Source organism: Ornithodoros turicata, chromosome 6 (assembly GCF_037126465.1).
Source record: "Ornithodoros turicata isolate Travis chromosome 6, ASM3712646v1, whole genome shotgun sequence".
NCBI lineage: Eukaryota > Metazoa > Arthropoda > Arachnida > Ixodida > Argasidae > Ornithodoros > Ornithodoros turicata.
This window is the reverse complement of record NC_088206.1, coordinates 6,339,187-6,366,998: the sequence shown is the minus strand read 5'-3', so window position 1 is coordinate 6,366,998 and position 27,812 is coordinate 6,339,187. Positions and strand designations below refer to the sequence as shown.

Sequence of the window (27,812 nt, the reverse complement as noted above, 5' to 3'; positions counted from 1 at the left end):
GTTGGCCTATGGTGGTAACTATAGAAGCCTTACCACTTAGACTTAGAAGTCTTACCACTTAAGTCTTACCACAGACACAAGAAGTCTTACCACAGAAGTATGAACCACCTCTTCACACCCTTTTTTCTTAGAGTGTATACCGTCTGTTCGAAGGCATTCGAGAATTTTAGATATGTACGATTTGCGTAACTGAATGAGACGGCCTCTTCCTGGAAAGTACCATTTCGAAAATAATGACACTTTTGTTTGGCAAGGTGCTTTCAGGTCCGAGTTCATCATTCGAAAAAAAAGAAAAAAAAGAAAAACGTGTTTATTTGTTTTGGCACGTGTAATAGGAACGTCCGAGTGATGTCCTGCTCTGAATGCATGGTGTCCTTTCATGTGCGGACATATTCCTGACGGCTGCGCAGCACATATATTGTGTTAGAACGCCGCTTTCTTCTCCTTCTTCCTCCTCACAGTTTCTGGTCTTGACTCGCCAAGGGAATTGAATTGCGAAAAAGAAAAGACATTGGCCAAGCCTGCACTCTTTCTTTCAGACGCAATAGCTGTTGCTGCTTTGTTCGGTATAGAATGTCTCGTGGGACAACCGCCAATTTGAAACGCTTTGCGAATGATCAGAGATTTCAAATGGAACTCGAGCTCATTATGTAAATGTGGCGGTCTCCTTCCGCTAAGTGTTTTTCTTTTTTTGTCCCTAGTGTTCCTGGATTTGAAACAATGTATCTGCGGGACACATACCGGTCCGAGAGATATCAGGATATGAGAATGAGAATCAGGATATGAGAACAAAACGCTAGCAATGATAACCGTGTTGATTTGCCAATAGACCCATGGGAAGCGAATAGCTGCAAGGAAAGCACCTTGACTGGGCCTGTCCCCACTTAACATGCAGCATCCGAGAAAGAAAACTGACACAATGAGACGATCCACTTAAGATACAGTGATACACTACGTGCTAGTCCCAATTCATAAATTCCATTAACGTGGTGATTACCATACCCGCTTATATGGCGAACATATAGCTCTAGAATTACATTGACATTGCTTGGACATGGCTGTCCTCGTTATGCTAGGATGTTTTGCTGTTTGGAAGAGCCACGGTTGAGACCAAACGGTAACATCACCGTATTCATACTTTCGTTTTCGCTACATAGACAATCAATGGCCACAACGAAAGCTGTCAACGAACAAACAAAAGTCAAAATTTTGGAAAAAGTATGAAAAAAAAAAGAATCAGAAGCAAAGAACGCGTTAGCGAAATGTGCAAGCGGGTGTTTTCCCTCCCTATAGTGCTGACCGATGCTCCATCAATGTGCTTTTCAGTCGTAAAACAGTCTGGCGAACACACATAAAAGGGAAAAAGAGCACTACAAAAAAACAAAAAAAAAACCGTCAGTCTATAGAAACAGCCAAAAGGGGCGCCGTTGGTTACCGAAAGCAGAGGGCAATCTTGGCATTTCCAACCTCGTCTTCCTCCCAAGAGAGCCACAGGCGATGGAAACAGATGCTCCAAAAGGCCGAGGCCAATAGAAAGTCAACAGAAACACAACATAGAGTGCGGCAAATCGGAGGGTAGACAAAGAAAGCTGACAGGATAACGTACAACCTTTCCTACCATTACAGCCCAGAGAGAGAGAGAGAAAGAGAGGGGGAGAGAGAGGGTGAATGTACTTAAATGGGGGGGGGGGGGGTATATGTTTATTACGAAAAAAGAAAAAAAAATAAGGAGGGAAAGGTTAGCCTGAGCTGCGGCGGTGGCGGGATAAGCTTGCAGTATAGGATATTGTGAAAATCGGCATTGGAAGACAGAAGGTAGATGGTTTTTGATATATGGTATATACATGTGTTCGAGGTTCATCTAAATTTTCTGTATATCCGCGGCTGTTACGGAGCAAGATGTTTCTCCGTGTGTATGTAATCCCACTCCTTTTTTTGCGTCTAAGACGCTAGAAGTATAAATAAATAAATAAATAAATTAAATAAATAAATATTGATCCGTGGTTGTATCCGAACAGTCTGCGTTACCGTCTGTTTACACTGCGCAATATTAGCTGCAACTTTTCTGCAGCAATAGTTAGTTGCACCATGTGCGTTCCCTTCACCACAACGCAACATCGCGCGTCATGAGTGTAGGCGGTGCGTGTGCACATTGCGTGCCTGTTCGTTCCAGTGCGTACCTGTTCACATATGCAGCGCTTTGCTCCACAGGGCTAGAAAACAACATACCTACTGTAAAAAGGCCCGAGTTCTTTTTTTACCCAAACTCAAGCTTTTTTTTTTTACAGTCCGGATTGCCTCCACCAGCTCGCTTGCATTTGTACTATTTTATCAGCTAGGAAACAGCGCTGTTTTTTCCTCCTTGCACTGCTATGAACAGCACACACATTTCTTTGAACTGACCGACATTCACGCTGCTGTACGTCAGCTTCCAGTATCTTATCCTTTCCCTAGACCGCTTTCGCTTGCTTCATGCTATGGTAGCCACTTCAGCAATTGCGTCAAACGCACTCCAGCCCTTCCGAAATGCTGTAATGTGATTTGGGAAGCAATTACCTCGCGCAATGCGTTTGCTCTCGCTTTCTTCATTGATGTGAAGAAGGCACACGACTCGGCAACACACTCGGCATGTGTAGCTGCGCTCGAAGCAGCTCGTATCACTGGCCGCCTGCTGGGATATCTCTGTGACTTTTTATCGAACAGAACGTTTGACGTCTCCGTCCGCGGGTGACTTAGTTCCATGAAGAAGTTTGAGCGAGGTGTCCGACAGGGCAGCGTTCTATCACCTATTCAACCTAATCATGGCCGGGATCCACCGAGGAATCCGCCCTACACCGTACGTCCTTCATCTCACCGTCTACGCGTACGACATCTGTCCCCGCATCGTGGGAACGAACAAAGAGAAAGTTCCGTGACACAGCTGATATTGCCTTGAACGGGCTCAATGCAACGCTGCTTGCGAGAGCCATCTCATCATCGTATCTCTATTTGTGTGTGTGATTGCGAGAGGGCTGGAAGCGTCGCCAGAAAAGTCAAAATGAATGGTTTGCATTCCCCGTGGAAAGTACGTGGGCAAAGACTTCCCTAGCCTCAGCATTAATAACACTCCCATCCCAAGATGCGCGTCATGTAAATATCTTGGTGTCACCATTGATAGCGCGTTACGAACGAGACTGTCTACAAGGGAAAGAAAACGCTTGGGGACGTGGGACGCCAACCAGAGACACGCCGCATTCAAGGCTCTCGTAGGCTTTATCTCAAGTTGTTCTCCTGATGCTCAGTACTAATTCATCTGTACGTGACGCCCTTGTTCCTGTGTGGCGCGATCCTCTGACGGTCATGTGCACGTGAACAGTGCGCCGTACAGCCTAGCCTAGTCCTCTCTTTCTTTCTTTTTTGTTTTTTTTTGTTTTGTTTTCTCGGAGTAGCAGAACTTGTCAGGTGACAAGTTCAACCTCTCCGTGTTATTTTTAGTCCGTCCAACTCCAACTCCAAAACGCTTAACCTGCTTCGCAGAATCAGCGGTAAATCATGGGGCTGCAATGCGCGGTCATTGCTCACCCTGCACAAAGCCCTCATATTGTCACGCATTCTCTATACGTGGCGCCGTACGTAGACCTTGCGCCTACACAGTGGCAGGCCCTTGAGCGCCTTCATCGCGCCGGAGTAAGAACTGCGCTTGGTCTTCCTACCTTTTCTAGCGTCACCCAAACGTACCTGGAAGCTAAGGAAAAGCCTGTCAGTGTCCACTCTGAGCTCACAGGACTCCAGTTTCAGGATAACGCGGCAACATCTATCAACAAGCATTCCCTCTTCACAGACCTCGAACAAAGGACACACACATCCCTAGGGCGCCAGGCTAGTGAGCTCGCCATCAGCTTTCTAGCCAACAGGGGTGCTCTTCCTCCCGGCTCCCAGCTAGTCCACCTATGCCGCCATGGCGTGAGTTCGTGCCCGCAACAACGCTTCACATCCCGGGTTTACGGAAGAAGAGCGAGTCCAGCCCCCTGGTGGCCAGGATGGCGGCTGAGAACCTCATAAGCGACGTCTACCACACGCATACTCTGGTGTTCACGGATGGCTCCATTGACAACCGTGCCAAGAGCGCTACGAGTGTGTACTACATCCCATCAATGAACGGGGCCTGGCAAGGGAAATCAGCTCGTTACCCTATCTCATCTACGACGGCCGAACTCCTGGCCTTGTTACACGTAGCTGCTGCGGTTCAAGTCACTGGAATAGCTAAGGCCGTTTTACTTACGAACTCCAGAAGTGCCCTCTGTAACGTGATGAACCCCATGTGTGGTAGCATCCTAGGCCGCCGTATAAGGAGGTCGTGTGCCCAGCATAAGCTGATGGGAGGTGATCCTACTCTTCAGGGGATCCCGTCTCATGTCGGCATCAGAGGCAACGAACGAGCGGACCAGCTAGCATCCTCAGCACACCTCAGCTGCAGCCCATCCTTACCAGTTCCCCGGCCGACACCGGCAGGCACATGGCCGTCAAACAGCTAGTTGAAGTGCGTCATCCTGGCATGCAGGGCATCATGCAGAATCATCGACCCTCTCTTCCCACGAAAGATATACCCCCGTGTCATGCAGGCAATGCTCCATCGATTGCGCACGGGATCTGCGTTCACGAACTCGCAACTGTTCAAGAACGGCTCCAGGGAGGATTCCATTCGCGATCACTGTAATCATCCGGAAACTCACCTTCCCCACGCCAGGCCTGGCATACTGGCGGACGCGCCCTCTTTCCCGAAGGTTCTTATGCAGAACGTCTTACAAAAACTCGCAACCTTGTGCGTTTTCTTTAAGAAACGGGCCTCGCGGAAAAGACCACTCTAGTGCACCACTCGTCTACAGTGCACCTCCGTCCCAATCAGTATCGTTCATCCTGCCTATGCCTCACTTTGAAATCATCAACGCTCTTCTCCCCCTTCTTTACTTTTTTTGGCTATAGTCGTGACGATGCCCACTTGAGTGCGACCAACAACGGCAAACTACTTCGACTCCCCCCCTCCCCAAACTTCACGACTGAAACTCCAAATTTAACTCCACAATACTGGATTGAATCAAGATTTGATTATAAGACTTAGCGTAACAGAAACGCAGCGCAGCACAAACGGCACAACACGCAGCATGACAAAGCGATGCAGGATTATTCTTCGTAACAACAGCTTCGCACGCAGAGCACACTTGTGCGTGCATTGACGAAAGAAAAAAAAAAAGACTTTTTTGTCTCTTCCGTCGATGCGATTTTTCGATCTAGAAGCACATCCATTTGACGTATCCATCTAGTACTGTGACCACTGCTGTCGAAGTCACATCTGTTAGGTTGGTATATGAATCTCAAAGTAACTAAGTTGTAGAAAAATTTACTTATACTAAAATGTAATTTAGTTCCAGTTAGAGTTAGCCATAATATGTGATTTAATCACTCGTGAATTGCTTCAGGTTACGCAAGTTGAAAGTGACGAAACGTAGAACCTTCGGCCAAACCGTTGCCGATAAAAAAAAAAAGACGTGTTTAAATCGCCCATAGAGCTGATTGTGCCTATTGATCGTTAACAATAATCATAGTCTCACGACGAACCGTCTTGCTCATGCGGATACCAATGCTAAACAAGCGCCCTACGGAATCACTATTGCGTAAAGATGTGTTCTACTTCAGAAACACTGAGTTTCTTCGTGTTCAATTTTATCAGCCGTCCGGCAGTTTGGCTCTGGATTGCTCGATGCAAACGGAAGAAACAGCATCACAAAAAAAAAGTCAGTCAACAAACAACGGAAAGAGACGCCATTGGTTACCGAAAGTAGAGGCTAATGCTAAGAGGCTTGGCATGGCTATCCTCGTCCACCTCTCAAGAGAGCCGCAGACGATGGAAACAGATGTTCCAAAGGGCCCAGACGAATAGAAGGCCACCAGAAACACAACATATAGAGCGTGGGGAATCGCAAGGAGGACAAGAGAAAGCTGACAGGGTAACCTACGACCTTTCCTACCATTAGAGCTCAGATAGAGAGGATGGCTGTACCTAAATGGGGGACCAGCTTTCGGTGGGATATTGTGAGAATCTAGGACCTCTTCGCACGGCGCAACTTTAGCCTGCAACTTTTCTGCAGCAACCGTTACTTGCACAATGTGCGTTCCCTTTACACAACGCAACTATGCGCGTCATAAGTGCAGTGCCTCTAAGATGAAACGAAAACGCTTCGTCATCATCATCTGATCGCACAAAAGTGTAGGAGAAAAGAAGAGCCATTAGGAATTTCAGTCGCGAAGGTGTTCACGATAAAAAAAACGGTTCCGAAAACACGATAGGGCAATGACGCTCTCCCTTTGAAATTAATGATATCCAGGCTGCTGCTAATTAATTGGCCAAATTCCTTTATCTTACCGTTTTCGTAGACTAGCTGCTTCTGATCTAATAAGACTCGATGTTTACCTTTTACGCGACACTGGATTAGATCAAGGTTAGATTGGACTGAAAAAAAAAAAAATAATAATAAGCTCGCATAACAAACCCACGTTTATTCACCGTAACAGCAGCTTCGCACGCTGAGCACACTTCCGTGTTCGTTGACTAATGAAGAAATATTCCTTTGTCGTTTTTTTCTCCTTCCTCGATACGATGTTTCGACATAGAAGCACGTCCACTTGACATATAATGTGATCACAGCTGCGAAAATTGCTCACAAAATATAATTAAGTTGCAGTAACATGACTCTGAAAGTAACTAAGAGCAACGTTGCTTACACTAAAATATAACTTAGTTAAGCTTAAGTGTTACAGATGAAATGTAATTACTTAACGTCACGAACGTAACGATGGGGAAACGTAAAACCGTCGGCCACAGATTGTAAACATAAGATTTATTGGTAAGCAACGTGTTCATATCGCTCCAGATATTGAGCACTATGTCACTTGCAATCAGTCGCTTGTCAGTGGAGCTGATAGCGCCCATGACTGAGTCCTTAACCGTAGGACATTTTTAAACTTCTCATCGGAAAGACTTCTTCCCCCACTGCCCATGATATTTCCACCAATGTCAAACAAAAGCCTTACATGGCGGGTGACGTTCATCTTAACCCTGCATGGTTCCCGCCTTCGTTCTGACGAAGACATTTCGGCGGTTGAAAACCCATTAAAAAAACTCAGACAGACTAGACGAGAAACACCATGAAGTCTTCGTCGCAATTAGCGGCTTGCGTTCGAAACTGGAAGACACGGAAACCAGACTCAACACCCTGACCTCCAAACTTGAAAGCGTCATAAACGACGTTCTCATCCCTACCGAGTTTGAAAACTGATGTGTCGATACTTTCAGGAGTCGGCGTCCACGGTTGCGAACTTCGTCGACCGTATTGATGACCTAGAAAATAGATCTAGGCGTGACAATCTAACTTTCCACGGCCTGGATGATGACCATAACAATGAGACATGGTCGCAAGCTGAGGATAAAGTCATTGATTTCTGCTGTAGCACCCTTGGTGTCCCTATCTCGGACGCTGACATTGAGCGTGCTCATCGGCTTGGACGGTTTCGTGACAACAAGTTGCCTCCAGTGATTGCGAAATTTTCTGTGAATGTCCTCTCTTGTGGTTATACGTGTTTTTCTTGGAGGTTTTTCTCTGGTGATTATACGTGTTATACGTGTGGTTCCTTAGTTTAGATATCCAGATATTTCCTCACCTTCCTCACCTTAGAATATTTCGCGCAGACAGACCAGATAGACTTTGCGGTGGCGTCCGCGTTGCAAGCAAAGAGGCTCTAAGTTAGTTTGACCTGCACATTGATAGTCCTTTGGAAATGCGTCGCGTTTGCTGGCAAACGACAAAGCTGGCGTAAGGATCACTTTCATGGCATGCTATCGTCCATCTGACGTGACGTGTTTCGTCAAATATCTGCAGGACGCCTCAGCTGTAATTTACTAGCTGTGTCCGCGTAGCAATGTAGTGCTGCTCGGTGACTTCAATTTCTCTTTGATTGATTGGTTGCAACCATACTCTAGCTCTCGTACTGAGGCCGATGCCTTCCGCGATCTTTGTGCAACGTTCAGCCTTACGCAGTTAGTCAATGAACCCACAAGGGTCACTTCTGCTTCATCAAAAATGCTAGATTTAGTTCTTGTATCCGACCCTTCCATGTTCTCACCTCCTGTAGTCACCGTTGGGCTTAGTGACCACAAGTTTGTCTTCCAGTATTCCCAAACATTTTTTTCTTTAATAAATCTTCATACTCCCCCCCCCCCTCCCGAGAACATAGACCATCAGGCTTTACAACCGGGCCAACTTCGTCGCCATTAAGGACGAGCTCGATTCATTCTACCTATCTTTCTCCGCATCGTTTGGCTCTCGTTCCCCCGAGGGAAGCTGGGCATTATTTAAAGACAACCTTTTACAGACCGTTATGTTCCCACTGCCCACGTAAGTGCTAATGAAGGCGATCTATATGGTTTAATCGTAGCCTCAAAGTTCTCTCGAATAAAAAGAAGCGTCTCTTCAGAAATGCTAGGCTGCACGACAACAGTATAGCGACCGGGCCGCCCACCACCAGCACGCTGCAGCTTACAAACGTGCAATCCAGTCGCGCAAGTTCTTCTCGGTGGAACTGCCTGCTGCCATGTCATCAAATTCATCTAAATTTTAACGCTTCTTAAAGCCCCAAGCGACATGTCGATACCACACTGTGTGATCAACAGCGCGCACCACATCCCCAGTCTCAATGTTGACGTGTTCAATGAGTCATTTTCTTGTGTATTTCAATGGAACGAGCCTGCCAACATGCTCTCCTTCTACCTCTCGACTTCGGGAGCATGCCGTCGCTTACGTTGTCCTATGTCGGTCTCTCCAAGCTAGTCGACACTCTCAAGCGTTCTGCATCTTCTGGTTGCGATGGCATTGACTTTAAAATCGTTAAAAGCACTAAATTTTCGTCCAGGCTCTTCCTAACCGATATTTTCGATCGATCGCTTTCAACTGGCGATTTGCCTATAGGGACTGGAGAATGGATAATGTTATACCACTGCACAAAGGCGGTTCAACAGTATGCGCCCTGAACTATCGACCCATAACACTCATCGGTTCACCATGCAAGCTGTTGGAACACGTTATATTTTGTAACGTCATGAATTTTCTGAAATCGCATTCATTTTTCTTTCCCCATCAACATGGATTTCGCCGAGGTTACTCATGCGCTGCTCAACTTGTAGCCTTCATTCACGATTTATCGCTTCATCTTGACAAAGGTACCCACAGCGACGTTATCTTTCTAGACTTCCAAAAAGCGTTTGATAAGGTTCCTCACAGGTGTCTTCTTGCTCAACTTTCAATTGGGCCTTCCTCCCCCCATAACCTCCTTACTTTGATTGCGAATTACCTACCTCATCGGGAACAATTCACTTCCGTCAACGGTCAAAATTCCTCTGTGTGTCAGGTCAATTCTGGTGTACCCCAAGGTTCAGCATTGAGACCTCTTTCGTTCCTAATCTACATAAGCGACCTTCCATCCGGCCTTTTCTCAACAGTCCGTCTCTTCGCTGACGACTGCGTCATTTACACACATATCACCTCCTTAGCTGACCATGTCCGTCTTCAGCATGATCTTTATGCAATTGAGAAGTGGTGTGCCGAGTGGCTTATGCACCTTAACCTAATAATGCGCGTATCTACACGTCGGAAGATACCAAAACACTTATCTCTATACACTCCACAACACTTCTATCAGTAACACACTATGTCACAAATACCTCGGCCTCCATATTTCATCCACGCTCCAGTGGTATACGCTACATCAACCACCTCATCAACGACACTAACCGCTGCCTAATCTATTTCAGACGCTGTCTTAGGCTCGCTCCTTCCTCAGTTAAGCGGGTAGCATTCAGCACGTTTATCAGGCCCAAGTTAGAATTTCCCTGTGCGATCTGTCACCCCCTTCAATCATTCCTCTCAGACGCCATCGAAGCCGTCCAGAACCGCGCCGTCCGCTTCATTGCCCACGACTACTCCAATAACACAAGCGTCACCTGTCTCAGATCAGCTTTCTACTTGGACCATCTGGAACGTCGTGGAACTCTATAAACACATCTCCTTTTGTTACAATTCTCCTGCATCGTCCATCGCACATGCATCCTTTATCAGCCACCGTCTGGACCATCCCTTCAAATGTGCGCCATTCTTTTGCATTTCTAACTCGTTTCTTTTTCCTTTCTTTCCTCGCGCCATTAAGTTACCTGCATCCGTCGTTCGCTTTTCGGATGCACAATCATTCAAAACTGCGGTATATATCATATATATAGCTCGTATATCACCGATACGCGATCTTGATGTACCTTTCTTTTTTTGTCGTTGGGCACTGCCCCCGTGAAACTGTCTAATCCTTACTCAAATTACTATCTATTTGATTACTGTTTTTGTTTGCTCTATCGTGCTTACGCGTTCACTCTAAGGAAAAAAAGGAGCAACTTTACTCCTTTTGGGGACTAAATGCGTTGACACACACACACACACAAAAAAAAGAAATAGTACCTTTCGGGAGTAAATGAATGTCACAGAGTAGGGACTGCATTTCACGCTCTTTTCTAAGAGTCCCAGGTACATAATTCGTGTGCGTGCATGAAAATAGTCTGAATCAACCGTCAACCGTGATATATCGAGTGATATAAAATCTTGCGACATATACGGCATAATTTGCGAAGAAAGGAGCGCGAACTGTTTCTTACTTTGTGTGGGTGGAAAATTGGTAAGTTGGCTGAGTTTGACAGCCTTATGCCATCAAATTGACCAAAAGCACATCTTTACGTAGACTGTTGCATTCTGGAGACCGTTTGCGAAGTTCAGTGACAATTTGCAGTCCTGGGGAGTAAATGTCGGGACTAAAATGGGGAGTAATTGCAATCTAGGGGACTAGAAGCTGCAATTACTCCCCAGTTACTGCTTTTTTTTTTCTTAGAGTGTGTAATGGCTCCAGACCCTTGGGCATATATCACAATAAATAAATCTAAAGATGTGCTCTACTTCAGAAACTCTGATTTTATCCACGTTCAATATCGTCAACCGTCTGACAGATTGGCTGTGGCTGCTCGATCAGTCAGTGTTGCTGACATATCTAATGCAACAGTCAATCCCAGCACTCAAATGAAACCACAAGGTATAAAACATGACCAAACCCAGATTCGGGTGGTTTTTATGCCGCCCAAAAACTCACCAACGTCAGGCATAAAAAGAAACTTTTTGCAGTTTGAGGAAACGCAAATCTATAGTAACTTTAAACGTAACAAGTCCTTCGAGTACTAGCTAAAAGAAACAGTAACTAAATTATAGTTACGGTTACTCCTTTTTAGAAGGTAACTAGGTACAGTAATGAATCACTTGAGAAATAATTAGTTACTGTACGTTATTATTTTTAAGTTAATTACTTCACAGCTCTGATTGCGACTTTCGAGATGTTGATGATTCGCCTAAGCATAGAACAACACCAACAAATAAATCGCGACTATGACCTAAGCATATAGAGCTTTTATTGCCGCTGCAAAGTTTTATGCGAAGTTTAGGGACGATTTGCAGCGATGGGGTGTAAATTTCGGGTCATGGGACTGGAATAGGGAGTAATTTCAATGTAAGGAACATCTGTGAGAAGAAGCTGTAATTCCTCCCAAATTGACTCCTTTTTCTTTTTTCTTAGAGCGTGAGACTTGTGGAGCCAGTCTTGTGGAGCCAGCGTGGAGCCAGCGTGCCTGGGCTTCATCGCCGCTTTCGCGAAAGGTAAGCTTTCAGAAGAGCTCCGCTGTGCTGTGCTGAACAGCACCGCGAACCTACACCGAAATGAGGGTATTCCCCAAACGTGCCTCCAATTCACGTCCAATTCGCGAATTATTAAGATTACGCAATTAGCCACTTTCGCGGTATTATGCATTACGGGGCCCCGCGGAAGAGGCAGACACATTCCCGAGAAGAAAAGTTGGGTGGAACTTCGTTTGTGGCTCATCTCCATTATGTATGACCCTCTTTTCCACGCGCAAGAAGGCGCGGGCATAGAGAACAGTGTGCGACTACACTGCTTTAAATGGACCGCATATATGGGACTGGCGTTAAACTGTCAGAGAAAATGTATGCAACTCCGAGTGACGCAGACCGGCTGTTGTACTTTACGATGCATAATTCAGGGTGCCTATACGGCTGGCGAATCACGGTGTCACACTTGTGGTGAGAAAAGATGCGTACTGGAGGCTTAAACGTTTGTTCTCAAACAAATATATATATCGAAGCTGAATGAAGCACTTCGGAAATAAAACATAAAGAAGCAGAAGTTACTGTAAGAAATTCTTCTACCTCCCATTGTTCGGCACAATCGTCGCTGCAACTTTAAAAACAGACTAGTGGTATTTGATTACGCGCGTATGTTTATGGAACTTCACGAGGGACCCGACCGTGTGATTTTCAAGGATTCAAACTAGAGATGGGACGGATCCAGAATTTTCCGAATCCGAATGCAAGGAAGGTTCTGCGAATCAAAGAATCTTACAAGCCTCGAATATTTCGAATCCTTTCTAGAAAAGAGTTCGAATAGTCTGGGGGAGAAACGCTTCTACTGAAAAAAATCTTTTAAAGCGGAATTTGATAGCTTTTTTTAATGAAACACAAATTAAATAACATTTCACATTCAGGAGAAGAAAAAATAGCCATATACTTCTTCTTGAATGTAATTTATTTAACACGTTGTTCATCGACTACAAGAAATGTATATACTCTCGAGTCGCAATTTTTTTTCCAGAAAACTAAGAAACGATCAAAAGGCAAAATCATGTTACTTTTAAACTTGTAATGTAAGAGTTCCTGCCTGAATTCTTTCAGTCCAGAACAGTGTAAACAAACAAACAAGAAAATGCAGCTGAAAATTTTAAAGTAACGCATGTTTTTGTTCAAAAACACCAGGATTCTCGCCCGCTCAGGGTCTAGCCTACTGCGTTTTTGATCAGCCATGACACCCGATGTGCTGAAGAGTCCTTCTGACATTACTGCCGGTGGGGGTGTGGTACTGAACTTTATAGGCCTATCAGGCTTTCGGCGGACTCCGGAGCTCCGGAGTCCGCCGGCGCCATTCCCCGACGATTCGCCGTTTATATTCGATATATATATATATTCGATTCACCGTTCTGGGCATGAAATTATGATTCCCGAATTTCGAATTCCCGAATTTCGAATTCCCGAATTTCGAATTCCCGAATTTCGAATTCCCGAATTTCGAATTCCTGCCTAGGATTCGCGAATGCGATTGGCCCATCCCTAATTCTAACATATGGTAAAGGCGAGGATAAAGTCACCGACCCGGTCTACTCTGAAAAAACACTCATGAGGCCGGTTTGCGCCCAGTGATCAGCCGATGCACATTTTCTCTTCACATCATATATAAAGGTAACCGAGACGTGAAAATTTCAGCGCGGAAAAAGAAAAGCCGGAACTATTTCATTATATGTAAAATTTCAAGAATTCGCACGGCCTTGGTGATCAATAATCAGCTCATCCGCGAATCAATCAAATAACACAATGAGCACAACAGCGACAAAAGTGACGCGGAGTGACGAAATTTGCCGTGAGTTTGCGGCCCAGTATCACAGGGTACACCAGGTACCACAGACTCCATGACGCTCCGTAATTAGAACAAAATTCAAGCGGTTAGGAGAGTCTACTTTTAATGGCAAGTTTTCGTACCGAATCTGCGCTTCATCAGATGAAAAGAACGACCTGCACAGTAGCATATAAAGGTCGTTTCTTTTTTATTCTTTAAAGATTTTTTTTTAAAGCTATGAGGCAGTGTTTTTGCAGTTGTGTTATAAGGCCAGGCGTACATCCTTTTAAAGAAAGTGTGTAGCCGCAAGATGACTAATTACCTAAACCTCTCCCAAGTATTTTTTATTCATCGACATCAACATCAGTTACCTAAAATTCATTAATTAGCTCTGTAATTTGGGAATTTCGAGCAAAAACGAGATATAGCAGAATTGGAGACTGTCCTCGCTGAAACATGTTTTTACAGAACCCTGAAACGCACGCGTGCGTTGAAATATCCACCCCACCCCATATCATCGTCATCATGTATCTCTCTCTCTCTCTCTCTCTCTCTCCACCCCCGAATATTGGTACGCAAATAAGGCGAAACCGAAACCCGCGATGACCGGGGTGGTGGTGGTGGTGATGGTGAAAGGGCTTGCCGTTGTCGGCCTCACGTATGTGGGCAACGTTACGACTGACGCCCTGGGGAAATGTGCGTCCTGGGCCGACTTCTAGGGGAACTGTGCCGACATATGTCTGAAAGCGTCTGAGGAAAACCCGATGACCGGAAGCGCAGGGAGCACAGGTCTCATTCCACGTCAAAGGGTCACGTGCTTTGGAGCGAAGGAGATAATTGGATGATAATATAGCATAGATGCGGGCCAGCTGGTCAGTGGTTAGCGTAGCTGGTAGCGGTACCAGGCGTAGATCGGCGTAAATCAATCACCAATTTCCTTCACCTGATGTACAAACTTCGTAATGAAGAAAGCCTGAGCTGTGGGAGAAGACACAAAAAAGCGGACACGACACAACCGACACACTAGTTGTGTCGTGTCTGTTGTTTTGTGTCTACGCCCGTAGCTCAGGCCTCTTTCATTATGAAGATAATTGGAGTAGGTGCTGATCTGCTGGCCACATAAACCGCTTTGCGGCCCAGATAAGCCTCCGGCTCTTTGCATGGCTAACCTTTCCTTTCTCTTTTTCTTAATAAACATATTTCCCCCACCCCCTCCGTCGGCGAAGATCATGCTCTCATGCGGTGCGCGTTTTTTTTTTTTTTGCTCATTTTGCATAGCGAAATTCGACGAGATCAGCCAGGCTCATGCGGGCTCGCTACTTAAAAAACAAAACAGAGAATGTGAATTTTAGGTAATTAGTGGCCTTGTAGTTACATGCTTTCTTCAAAACAATGTTCGCCTAGCCACATAACTCAACTGCAAAAACTGCATCTATTTTGCTCTGCTGCATTTTTATAAAAATCCTGTAACGAATTAAAAAAAAAAAAAAACACCCTGCACATATTCCAGTATTCCACTGCGTGGTCTACTTTTTTCACCCGATGAAGTGCACATTCTGCACGAAAACTTGACATTAAAACTAGATGGCCCTAACCGTTTGAAGTTTATTCCGTCCACCGCCTTCGTGGACTTGACGGCGTTTTTGTATTTCGTCTGTTTGCGCCGTGCATATATGTAATTCTCAAGGTCATTCTTTAATAATCACTCAATCTAAAAAGCAGCCGTTTGACACGTCTTTTTTTTTTTTTTCTGCCTACCTTCGAGCTTATTGTGAGCACACACAAGAGCTACAGCTGCCATCCGGGCAAATGGGCCGGAATAGCAAGCCCACACCGTGGCTAACCTTTCCCTTTCCTTCTTCTTACTTTGCATTAAACATATTCCCCCCCCCCCCCCCCGGGCAAATGACCGCCAATGATTAATCACAGCCCCTCGGCCGCTTCGGAATTTCCTCGCTGTGCGTATTGACCACATGGCGAAAATCATTCTTCATCCCTCAAATAATCAGCGTTCGATTATTCCATTTCAACGTATATCTTTAGAAGGCTTTAATAGCTTCGCCCTTGTAAATGTAATAAAAGTAATAAATCTATGCTTCCCACCACCATTACCATTAGGCCTGAAAAATGGTCGACCGCCGAAGGAGGACCAAAATGAATTTTAGAAACAACAAATACCAAAGGGAGATGACATTATGAGGGGAATATGCATATTAGGAAATGACATCAGGGGGAAAAGGGAACCTGAAACTGAAGAAGAACTGACTGAAAGAACTGAAGGCGTGAGGTATAGCTGATCGTTGCGATAACTGAATGGAACTGAGAAATTTGCTTTCTAATCTTACTTTAAAAATGGAGAAATCTTCTTATATCGCAAATTTTTGAAGTGTCTTTACAGTATGATAAAGTCAAACTTCGAATAAATTATTCGCGTCGTTGGCGGGAGGGCTTGTACTGCGAGGAAGGCTAATATATTGCGAGAAACTATCGCTGGGTTGTGAAACAGTAGGCATCATCAGTTTACCGACACATGTCACGTGCAGGTCACCGTAGGCATAAAAGCCCGGCCAGAATTTTGCACTACATATAAGGCAGAGGAATACATTATATTTATAGAAAGTTAATCGTTTTTTGAACGTACCTGGTAAATCGCTGCGAAGTTATTATAATTTCACGTAACAGTATGCTGTAATAAAGTGTACAGAACGTCTGAGGTACCTCAAGGGTGTTTGAAGTAACGTACCGGCGTACATGACAAATATGCTCATACAAAAGTAGAGGCGACATAGTGCTCTCTAACATTCACTTTGTGAGAGGTCGAGATCATGTGAACATAATGTGACATGTCACGCTAAATCACCATGTGGCCTTCGCGTGCAATCTTTACGCAAGAGATACTTTTTTTTTTACGGTTAACTTCCGGCAGCAAAGATACGCCGTCACAACCGTGGATCGAACACTGAGCGCCTAAGCCGGTCGATTCAATTTTCGCGATACGTGAGTTCAGCAGAGTTTAACGGGCAAAAATTGGAAAAGTCTAGCACTCGCAAATGAATAAGATGAGCATTCAAAGAGATTGAAACGTTCAAATAATTTATTTTTTCTGAAAAACAAGCTTGAAAAACAAGGACGGAAAGCTTGTTTTTTAGAAAAATAAATTATGCGATTGTTTCAATCTCTTTAAATACTTACCTTTAGCGGAGGTTCAGCAATTTTGACGGGTTACATTGATAAAAACGTCAGCACACAAAGAAAGTGACAAATGGGGTGAGAAGATAACGAGTGTTTGCGTGAAATTGTCCAACTGAAGAGCTAAACTGTAGGAACTACATTTCGATGGAGTCTCAAAATTTGCAAATAATGATATTGTCGAAAAAAGGAACAGCGATTTCTCCATCTTTCCATGGGAGCTATACATGTTGTTTGGAAAGCAAGATCGCGTGAAACATCTTCACTGTGCAGTTTACGTATTCTACAAACAGTCATAACTTACCGTTCTTCCGAATGCACCCACTTCGAACGCGCACAAAGTAGAGTTGCTCTCACAAGGTCGCACAGTTAATGAATTGTCTTCATAATTCGGATGTCAAGGTTGCTTAACGTAGTACCGTCCAGCCATGACGTATCACGTTTTGCCACTTCGGTCACTTCGCTCCAGGCGTTAAAGGAACCGTTGATGTCACCGCTGGCCAGCTTGGGGGAAAAAAATTGGAAGATATTCGACACTCTTAGTGCTTTGCAGCACCGCCGCTCTCTGCGTCCTTTGCTCAGGACGAGGGCGACTACCACCCCCTTGCGGGAATCGAGATGCGGTAGCAGACGACACGCGAGCACCGCCGCCTAGCGGTGATGGCGAGAAGGAAGGGAAGATTGATTTCGAACGAGAAAATTGGGATAGTAGCGCTGACGAAAAGGAAGAAAGGCGTTGATGTACGGAATTAAGTTATAGGAAATATGTTATTGCTTCCGTTTTTCTTTCTTCACCCAGCAGCAGAAGTGGTTTGGAGAAGTCGGGAAGGTGACCTAGGAAACAGAGAGAAATAAAGGCTCGGGCAACATAGTCGCAAGCAAAGAGGAAAGTTTCTTTTAAAATATTCTCCGTAATAGCCATATCAGTATCAGCGTGAATTAGAAAGAGGGGGGAAAAAAAGCTCCATAGTGCAAACCGTTTCGTTATCAACAAAAATCCATATGCACGAATGTTTTCAGCGCTGCTCAAAGGCTATGCAGTTTGATGACACGACGCTTCATAACCTGGCTACACCTCCTGTAAGCACGTAGACATTTCTCAACTCTGAGCTGGCGGTGCGATTCGACCTTTCCACTTTAGCACGACATTGGAGTCGCCACCAGAGGGGGGGGGGAGGGGGATATGTTTATTAAAGACAAAGAAAGGGGGAAAGGTCAGACAGGCCAAGGCCGACTTGCTATTCCCAAAAGAGAAAAAAGAAAAACCAGAGGGTAAAGAACCACAGCCGCGCATACCTTCGCTCAGTTTTCGCATATTTTTCGCTCGAAAGTACGCCTGGCAGGTTACACGAACTCTGGCCACGAATTCATACCAGATATGGAAGGGCATTCCTTAAGCTAACTGAAAAACCATATCGTAAACAGGACAACGTATAAACAAGGAGGGATGGAAAATATGCGTATGTCCTGATTCACGTAACACACACACACACACACATACATTGGATGGTAATGGGATTCGCGTAACCTTGGTTGTTAGATGTTGGTTTTTAAGTTTGAGAGTGCATTATTTAAATTGACCGCGGCATTGTATGTCATGGGACTGGAAAAGCGGAGGATGGGTAATATAAGATGCGGGACAAACAAAATGGGACTGGAAAGATGCGTATGTTTGACTTTGTGGTACAATGAGCTATTTTATTACCATTGAGCTCGAGTCCAAAACCACGCCAACGACGTGGGAGTGGACCACGACGAGGGTTGACCTGAAAAAGAAGAGCGTAAGGCATCGGTTCTATTACATGAACGTAGATGAAATAATTTAATGAAACAGAGGCAATTTATTACAACTTGGAGCAGGATATGCTTGCGCAGGACCAGGTGTCTTATTCAACTAATGAAGGCACGCGATCTGGTTGATATGCGTTGGAGTCCTCAAGGCAACACGCAGCAGCCTTACTGTTAACATTAGACACACAGAAGCAAGGGTACAAAGAGATTTCTGCAGTCGTGTATGTCCTGTACAGGAGCGCTGAATTTCCCTCTAAGAAGATACATAGTATAGGGGGGGGGGGGGGGGGTATGCTTGCAGATATGGAGTAGTAATCTCACTGAGGTAGGATAATCCTTCAGCTGGGCTATGCACATTCATTAAGAAATAAAGAAACGCGCCGACCTATCGTAACAACTGTTTAATGACGTTTCGTCCGTCATACGACGGACATCATCATTGCCAGTCGGAAACCAGTCGCTATATAACGACATATCCTTAAATAGCGAATGGTTTTCGACTCTCTCATTCAGTCTGGCACTGATGAAAACGTCCCAAAACAGTCCAGCAAACGTCCGGAAACGTCCGATTAAACAGTTGTGATTTGTTACGTTAAGTCGGCGCCTTTCTTTATTTCGCAATTACTTCTCCCGCCTTTTGGAACAGTTTTGTATGCACATTCAGCAAATAATGTTCATCTTGGAGCTTCTCTCTGTCACTTTCTTTGTTTGTTTGTATTTAATCCTGCTCTTTCGCTGGAAACTTCTATATTTACGCAGTTCACTCGAATTGCGGACAGCTGTAAAGGTTTCTTCTTTGAGGTGCACGTGCGCTATGCAGGCAAAGCACGCTTTACAGGCCTATGTGCGCGCGTAAATAATCCCTTATCTGCGGCAAATAGCGCACCCAAAATCGAAAGAGAATAAATAAATGAATAATTTCAGCAGTGCTGCTGTACTTTGCGTGGACGGTTTGAAAGAAATTACTTGTCCGAGTCGTTTTGGCGAAAATGAATAAAAAGCACATGAAATTATAAAGGCTCATAAGGGTGTGTGGTCATGGTCCCTGGTGCAGATCTTTAATCGAATAATGAAGTGCGCGTTGTGTGGCTTAAGTTTCCTGTTTGTACTTCTGTGCCGTTGACATCAGGTACTGCTTCGCATACCCTACGTTTTACTAAGGACAAACTTGGCGACATAAGCTAGTCCCAAGACAAAGAGCGACTTATACTTCTTTGTGCTCAGTGCCTTACCTTGTGCTGTATGTTCACGGTTGTCGACGTTTCTCAACGACAACGGTTGTAAAAAAATATCTCTAATCCCCGTTATCTGAATCAATCAATAATGCTAATAATGTGATTAAAAGTACTTCAGAAAGAAACACATGGTCAGCGAGCTATGCTTGGACGGAAGCCATATCGAATCTGGGAGAAAATAAAGTGATTCTTATGTCCCAGCTTTGCGACCTACTTTGATGCTCGAATTTTCGCAAGTTTTTCGAAGTTTTCCCGTTTTCCGTGCTAATTTCTAGTCTCTTTCTTCTCCCGGGACTATATACACAGAACACGTCGGACGTACTTATAACTGATGACGAACGTACTGCTGACGGACTGGTGACGTACTTATAAGCCAGAATATAATTAACCACTGCTCGTAAAACAAGCTGCATTTGTCTATACGGGACGGTTCCTATTCTGTATAACGACATGCCTGCAATAAAACCGACTCCATCAAAACTCTATCAACGCCCTTCTCGCTTCATCGGGACGTAGTGCCTATCACACGAGCTATCTGGATTGGATTGCTTCGGGAATAGGCAGCGTATCAACCGCCCCGGGCCTTGCAGTCTGATAAAAGCCTGTCCGAACTGTTTCGCTTTTTCTTGTTTTTATTTCGAGCCGGTTGTGCTGACAGTTAATGATGAAACTGAAAAGCACGCAATCCACGCACTTCAACACAATGTTTGGCGGAAAGTGTACCACTTCCCGCGAAACTCGTTTCGTTGTTGGGGATGGGGAATGTACTTTTCTTTGTTTTGGGTTCTTTGTTTGTTGTTTTGTTTTGGGAGTAGCAGAACTAGTCAGGAGACAAGTTCAGTTTCACCCTGGTTTTCTTTTAAATAATCAATCAATCAATCAATCGTTTCGATTTTACACTATGGCGCCACGAAAGAACGAACCAGAAACTGAGCGCAATCTATATTTTGATCGCAAGGTGTTGGACATCTGTTTCTGTTTTGTTTTTGTTTTTCTGCGCAGATGCCACGGAAATAATAGAATAATAACACACAAAGTGAGTGGGATTCCGCTTATTTGGCAGATTATAATACATGATCAGGATGAATGAACCGGAAATGATATCGAAATATTTGCGTTTTTTTTTCTTCTTTGTTATACCGCTTGAACAACACAGCGCTTCAAAACGCTTCAAAAACGCTACAAAAGCTTCCACGGCGTGATTTAGACCGGGATGCATGAAAAGTGACAAAAATTTTTTTGTTTGAAGGCAAGTTCCTTTTTATTACGACAATGCTTCATGATACGCATAACCGCGGTTAATTCAGACTTGGTAACAGCACATCTCTCTCTCTCTCTCTCTCTCTCTCTGTATTTACCTCACTCCTGCACGGACCGTGCCTCGATGTTAGCCCTTACTCCACAGTTCAAGTAAAGCATCGAATATTACGATACAAGCACATGCTTAAACTGCGGTGTCACGGCAAACATTGAGCGCGTCCTTGCAGAATGTGAGCTCTACGTAACGTAGAGGCGGATACTTCGTGCTCAGGTGAATAGCATCAGCAGTAAGCCATTCAATCTGGCTACAATTTATGAGACATTGTCAAAACCATGTGCGACGCCGTCGCGGTCTTCAAATGTTTATGGGGGTCCTGGTGAGCGCCGGCTTGCTGCAGGCGCTTTAGCGTTGCACTCTGTTTTCCAACGACTCCGGGTGTTCTTTGCGGTGCTTCTTTTCTTCATTTCACCTTCTTTTTGTTCTGTATAGCACAGCCATCTGAGGACGATGTTGAGGTTGTCGTTCCCCAGTTGATGTTTCCCCGTGAAGGAGTGTACCTCCGCAGATAGTTTCGCCACTAGGGTCCAGTAATAACTGTCACGTGTTCAAGTGCGTTCCTCTCGACTGTAATGGACTTCTCGTTCTATGTCATGTAAAAACAGCAGCTTCAGTTTGAGTGTAAAAAAAGAAAAGAAACAGTGTTACCTTTTCTCTTCAATCTTTCAATGACACTGTGTTGCTCCAGTGCTATCCCCATTAAAATAAGCGCCGAGCCAGCAGTCAGAAGTTTTTCCGCTGCCTCCAACCAACGGAACAAGTGAAGACATAAGAGTGCATCTTTTTCTTTTTCTTTTTTTTATGGTCAACGAAACTGTTTATTTTCAATTTTATTAACGTTATTCTCATACTCGTTTTCTCTTTCTCGTTCAGTGATATCTGGACTTTTTTGCCTCAGCCTCCCCTTCACTTGTTTTCTGTGAAGAAATAAAATGAAATGAAATGAAATGAAATGAAATGGACGTGTCATCCCGGCCGTGGAATTCGATTCTTTCCATCATCCTTGCTTCGATGCCACGCGTGTGACTCACGCAGCAAGGTAGCAATTCCCATCTATCCTAAACTTGGCTCCGTCGCAGAGAGTTCCTTGTCTCCCGGTGCTATGAAACCTCTGAATTTGAGATGATTTCTTTCGCGCGGCCAAGGATACATGTCCTTACCCTACGATTTTTACTGGCAGCGGCATTGCTGGTTGCCTGGAAGTGTGGGACGTACACACAAATTGATTGGAGTGCTGGAGCTTCGTTCTTTATTGAAGCGTGCGCCGATGTCTTTTTTACGCTGCGACCCGAACTAGTCGGCGCGGAAAAATGATAACGACGGGAGTGCCGTTTTTTATTTTTGTCGAGGAAAAATTTTGAACTATGATCGGCAGGATAATACTGTCGAAGTCATTTTTTCCGCGTGGAAAATATTTTCGCGTTTCCGAACAGAGCTGGTTTGAGGAGTTATTCGCGAGAACTTAAATTCGCGACACAGGTTTCCGGGGGTGCTTTGCTCTTGCATATCGTGCCGCCGTCAACACTTCGGCATGTTTCGGCAAGTACTAAGACATCCGTTGTTCACGTGGATGGCGGCATTCTAGGTCAATTTCTTTCTTCTCCTCACAGACATTGGAGGAAATGCCCTGTCCAATGGCCTTTAGGGACCCTGCAGGAGGCCATAGTACTGGCCGTGTGCAGGTCAGCCACTTGATTTCAGCAGTTCTCATTCATTATCACTCAGGGCACTGAACAGTTCGGTTGAGGTGTGGTAGTATCATGCAAGCTGGTTTTGAGAATGCGAGAAAAGGCATGTTGTGGCTTCGTGGTATAGTGGTATACTGTATGTACAGTGCAACGGGTTTGTAGGAGTAAGGTTTTGTAGGGTGATCGATTTTCATTTCCTTACATCTAGCCTGATGGGATAAAACAATCTTCTGCGGGTTGCTTAAACTGCCTACACTGCATGGAGCAGAAAGGGTCAAGGTAGTCACGGTACAGCGTCGAACGCCGAACGATTTTCGCCCTCATGTGGCCAGAGTTATTCGCGGGAACTTAAACGATTTTGGAGCAGTGCGCGAAAAACGCGAAAAATAATTCCGCGCGAAAAAACCCACTTCTACAGTAGTAAGTATTATCTTGGTAGGACGTGCACCCGTGTGCCCGCGGGATTTGCTTTCCGAGCGTTGGGCTCTGGGGTCGGTTAAGGAGGTCTGGTAAGGAGTTGTGACCAATTTAATGATAATGTTTATGCTGATTGAAATAGATAAAGAGAGAGAGAGAGAAAAAAAACGTAGAGATGCATAGGTTCCATCAAAATGAGGGGGACTTCATAGCGCTTACAATGGGGCTTGTATAGTGGAGCATATGACATATATTATGCGAAGCATATATTATGTCATAAGCATATATTGTGCATATATAAGTGATTAAAATGTCCTCATTTTATCGCTGTCGACGGTGTGTCTAGCAATAAAACGGCGCCGAACTAACTCTAAATAAACTTGCCTTGGCGTCGCGGTCTGCATTTCAGGCTTTGAAAAGCGCATCTCTGACATAAATGTTATTAGAAAAGCAGCGTCCTCCGAGGGCAAGTATGGCTTTACGTACTGAATATACTACAATATTACAACAACAACAGATAAACTGATGATGATGAATGGAAAAATTACAATATTACAAGCACCGCCTTAAATAGATGCGGTTAGAGATTGTTCCTCGACCTCTTTAAAAAGGTCGTGGCTGGGATCGAGTAAGTCACGGCTGCGCCTGAGAATTTTTCGACTCGTCAGTTTCGTTCCCCTTTTCTCTATGGGGAAGGGGGGGTTTCCTTCAGCATGAATGACAAGTTAGCGCGCACTCTGCTCCTTCTCGTTGCGTTCTGCTGCGTTTTTGGTGAGCGAAGCGAAACGTTTGCTACAGCCGCTGAGTAAACGGAGCATAACACCGTTCGGGAAGTGTACACTGGTGCTCCTCTGTGCTTTCATATGCTGCTCTGGTAACGACAACAGCTGGTGCCGTGTAGGAGTGATACGGCGAAGACTTGTTGCTCTTGATAACCCCCGAAGATCTCGTTTCGTTTAATTAAAAGAGTCACTGAACCCGCATGTGGTGAGAGTAACTGCTTCTTTTTTTGCGCGCTTCTCTTAGCGTTGGTTTAAGGGCAGAATGTTTTACGGTGATGCGTGCTCGGCAAGGCGAACACTTACACTTACACTTTTGGTTATATTAGCGAGTTTTAGTAAACCACTTTGCCACGCCCCGCTACGGTTCACGATACGATAATCCGAAACGATATCACGATACGTGAGACCGACGCTGTTGAGGTTTTAGTACACCGTGGAAGGAGACGGTACCGTTAATTAACGTCGTAGCGCTCCCCGCATGGCAAATTCCGAGCCTCGAAACGTGAAGCCCTTCGATCTTACGCTGTTGAGGAATTCTGTTATTGCAAACAATTTCGTTGCGTCCACGAAGGGTGACTCGCAATCACTTTGAGCAGCGTAAAAAGGGCACGGTAACCTGCACCGCCATCTTGCTTCTCCCGTAGTTGGCCTCGTCTTCTTTTTCTTCTCCTCGCGGGGCCCCGCAACCCGCGTGACGTCTCTGATAACGCCTTGGTACGCTATGCGCTGTGAAAGTAGGTCAGCCTTTATTTTTTTGTTCTTAATAAATATATCACCCCCTCAGCCTTTCGCGCGTTCCCTCGTCTTTTCCCTCTCCCCTCGTGCACGTAGAACGGTCTCATTGGATCGCTGTCAAATAAGGTACCACAATAGTCTGCTGTCCTTCTTGCTCTGGCATTCGGATAGTCCCGGACAGCAACCCACCGCGAGAAACATGTGGGCACCCTTCAGTAGCCTCCATTGGAATGCTCCTGGCACCGCGGTAGATTGGCACAACCCCAGTCTTGAAGGTAAAAAGTAGTGAAGATGAAAAGAAAGGAACACGTGAGAAAAATTCAGTGGTGAAAGCAGTAAGTATCGTGGACAGGAGAGATGCTCCCTGAAGACATTCCTCTGAGGTAATTGAGACAGTGGGATGCAGTGGTTTTGGGGAAGAAAATACACCGTATAGAGAAAAGGAGGACGGATTAAACGATCCGCGTGACTCGGCACCGCATAAACGTATCGCAGAGCCGGGAATAAAAAAAAAAAAAAGAAAAAGCCTAGCCTAGTCATCTCTCTTTCCTTGTTGTTGTTTTTCGTAGCTTTTTCTCGGAGTAGCAGAACTTGTCAGGTGACAAGTTCAACCTCTACGCATTGTTTTTAGTCCGTCCAACTCCAACTAAAAAAAAAAAGAAAAGCAGAAAAAGAAAAGAAAGAAGAAGCGTAAAGGAATGATAGGAGGGGAAAATCAAAAAGGAGGAAGACGGACCCAGCGAAGCCGCACCCAGAGGAGAGCGACCCCGTCAGAGGTGACGTCGAAGGAAGACCCCATTGGGCCCGACGCCTGATCTGCAAATAGCCGCCGTGGGTTGGTTAGGGAAACAAGTTGGTTAGTGAAGCTTAAGTTGGGATGACCTTCAGATTATTGGCAACTCAAATGATCGAGCAAGTGTCTCGCATTCCCCATGATCCTGCTTACGAGAGCCCTTTTCTCGTTCTATCGCCATCTCGTATCATCTCTGTCGAGAAGGGCGATCGTTTGCGTTGGTAAGAGAGCGATGGGCTGCCCCAAGTTTGGTCCCAGAGACGCAGGATGGAGACTAAGCTGAGAGTTCGGTTCCCAAGCTTACATACAGGAGGCGTACGCCTTTTTGCGACAATTATGCTGAACATACTTGTAACAGAAAGGCGTACGCCACCTGTTTCCAACCAATCAAGGGAGAGAACGTTGTCATTCGAGATGATGGTTGGTTAGGAGGTGAAGCAAATATGCCATTCCGTCTAATGCATTAAGTTTGCTGTGGGGCTAGGGCATAAGAAATCGATTCTGTGACATCACGGTCTGCTAGCTGTAATGCGTCCTGTACTTTCTTGGACATGAGAGGCGAAGGGGGAGGGGGGATATGTTTAGTGCTGATAACAAAAAAAGTGAAAAAGGGAAAGGTTAGCCATAATGTAGGCTTGCTATTCCCAAATGAAAACAAACAGAAGGAAGATAAAAGCAGCAGACACAGAAAATTATGAAGTAATACAGGAAGAAACAGAGCTCCTTCACTAATCGTTGTGCAGACAGGCATATAGGAGCAACAGCAACAACAATAAATGATGATGAGATGGGGTGTTTCACCGCGTTGGTGCGGTACCCTACCCCATTGCACGTAGAACATTATGTGAAGATGATGAAGGAAGGACGAAAATAGAAGAAAGAACTAAAGGCGTCTGGAGCAATCCAGTGGACGACAGGAAGTCCATTATCAGGTGAAGAACCCGACGATGGAGCACAGCATCTTCATAGGAGCCAATGGGTATATACCGGGTGTCTCAGTTAAATCCCCGCTTGCCTGTTAAATGCCTCAGTGCCTCAGTTAAATCGCAAAAGGACGTAATTCATTGGTGTAATTCATTGGTGTAAGGACGTAATGCATTGGTGGACATGGGAGTGAAAGAGCGTCCTTTTGCGCTTCACCGCGACCAGCCGCGACAAAAATATGTAAACCGAAACCAATTAATTACTGCAACAAATGACCCGCTTCGGTTGCAGATTTTTCTCTAAAAGGTATCTACTGAAGGTCCCAGAAGGGGTAGTACCCATTTTAATGCCGACGGCGCCCTGCTTTAGAAGTTACGCTTTTTTTCACGAAACTCATTTTAATTTTTATTTAAATAATGAGCGCCTCCCGCTCATTCACGCGATGCGCATCTTGTAGGCGGTATTGGACAGATACTTGTAAAAAAGAAAGTTATTCGATTGGTGCGCCGGTTCGCGAATTATTTAGCCCGGGGATTTAACTGAGACACCCGGTATAGGAGGTATCACAGAGTGCCTAAGCGTTTAGATTCCCGAAGGAATCGTGTCAGCGCAGACGTGACTTCAGCGTGCCGAGAAGCGAAGGCCTTAACAGTCTTCTTGGCACAAATACTTTGGGACAATTTAACTCCTACAAGTCGCCGCTGAGCACAAATCTAAAGACGTGCGTGATTGGTGTTGGCGGGCAAAGGACGCCTTCGAGTCAAGAGTAATGTTTCCACATGCTTCCAAGTATTCTTTGTATCGGCATCTGCTATATTCTCACGTGCCCATGGCTTCGAGTGCGGACTATACATAGTCTTCAGGCTGCGTTCACACGGGTCAACTTTTTCCAGCAACTCGAACCAACGTCTTATATGAGCGATTTCGAGAACGCGTTCACACGCAGCGACTTGGTAGCTCCACCCACAAGCAACCTTACGGCAACCGGAGAATGCGGGTTCGCATCCAACGTATGGTGTCTTCTCTCTAGTTGCTGGTAATCAAATCTTAGTGTTGTTTTTACACGCACGCACACGCACGCGCACACGCGCACACACGCGCACACACATCTTCAAAAAATGGCTATTGATATGTTTGTGTGTGGCGTTAGTAAAGAAAAAATTATTTCTCAGCTGCACTTGCAGGATTTGAGCACATGAACCCACGAACGAAATCACATCACGCCGTCGGGAGTCACGTGGCAATTCCCCCGTCGCTGATTGGCCGGTGCACGAGCGGTCCACCACCACCACCTTTCGGTCGGGGAGCGAGTTCGAGCAACTCGAGTTGCTGGAGGTTGCCGGTGTCGGCCGACTGCCAGCAACTCGA

The 27,812-nt window shown here is 45.2% G+C and overlaps 2 protein-coding genes across 4 annotated transcripts in view; one reads left to right on the top strand and one right to left on the bottom strand.

Annotated features, from left to right (window-relative positions):
* The window catches only part of LOC135398948 (glycine receptor subunit alpha-4-like), a 373,762-nt gene that overhangs the window by 71,536 nt on the left and 274,414 nt on the right, over positions 1–27,812 (top strand). For both annotated transcript variants that reach the window (XM_064630532.1, XM_064630530.1), the window contains exon 4: positions 11,689–11,768. The gene's annotated coding sequence lies outside the window, so the exon portion shown is untranslated. The remainder of the gene's footprint in view (positions 1–11,688; positions 11,769–27,812) is intronic.
* LOC135398950 (glycine receptor subunit alpha-2-like) overlaps positions 1–27,812 on the bottom strand; it is a 154,590-nt gene that overhangs the window by 80,358 nt on the left and 46,420 nt on the right. Inside the window, exon 1 of one of the 2 annotated variants that reach the window (XM_064630533.1) lies at positions 17,066–17,317. The exons of the other annotated variant lie outside the window; for it this stretch is intronic. The gene's annotated coding sequence lies outside the window, so the exon portion shown is untranslated. Of the gene's footprint in view, positions 1–17,065; positions 17,318–27,812 lie in introns of those variants that run through there. 2 annotated transcript variants of the gene reach the window in all.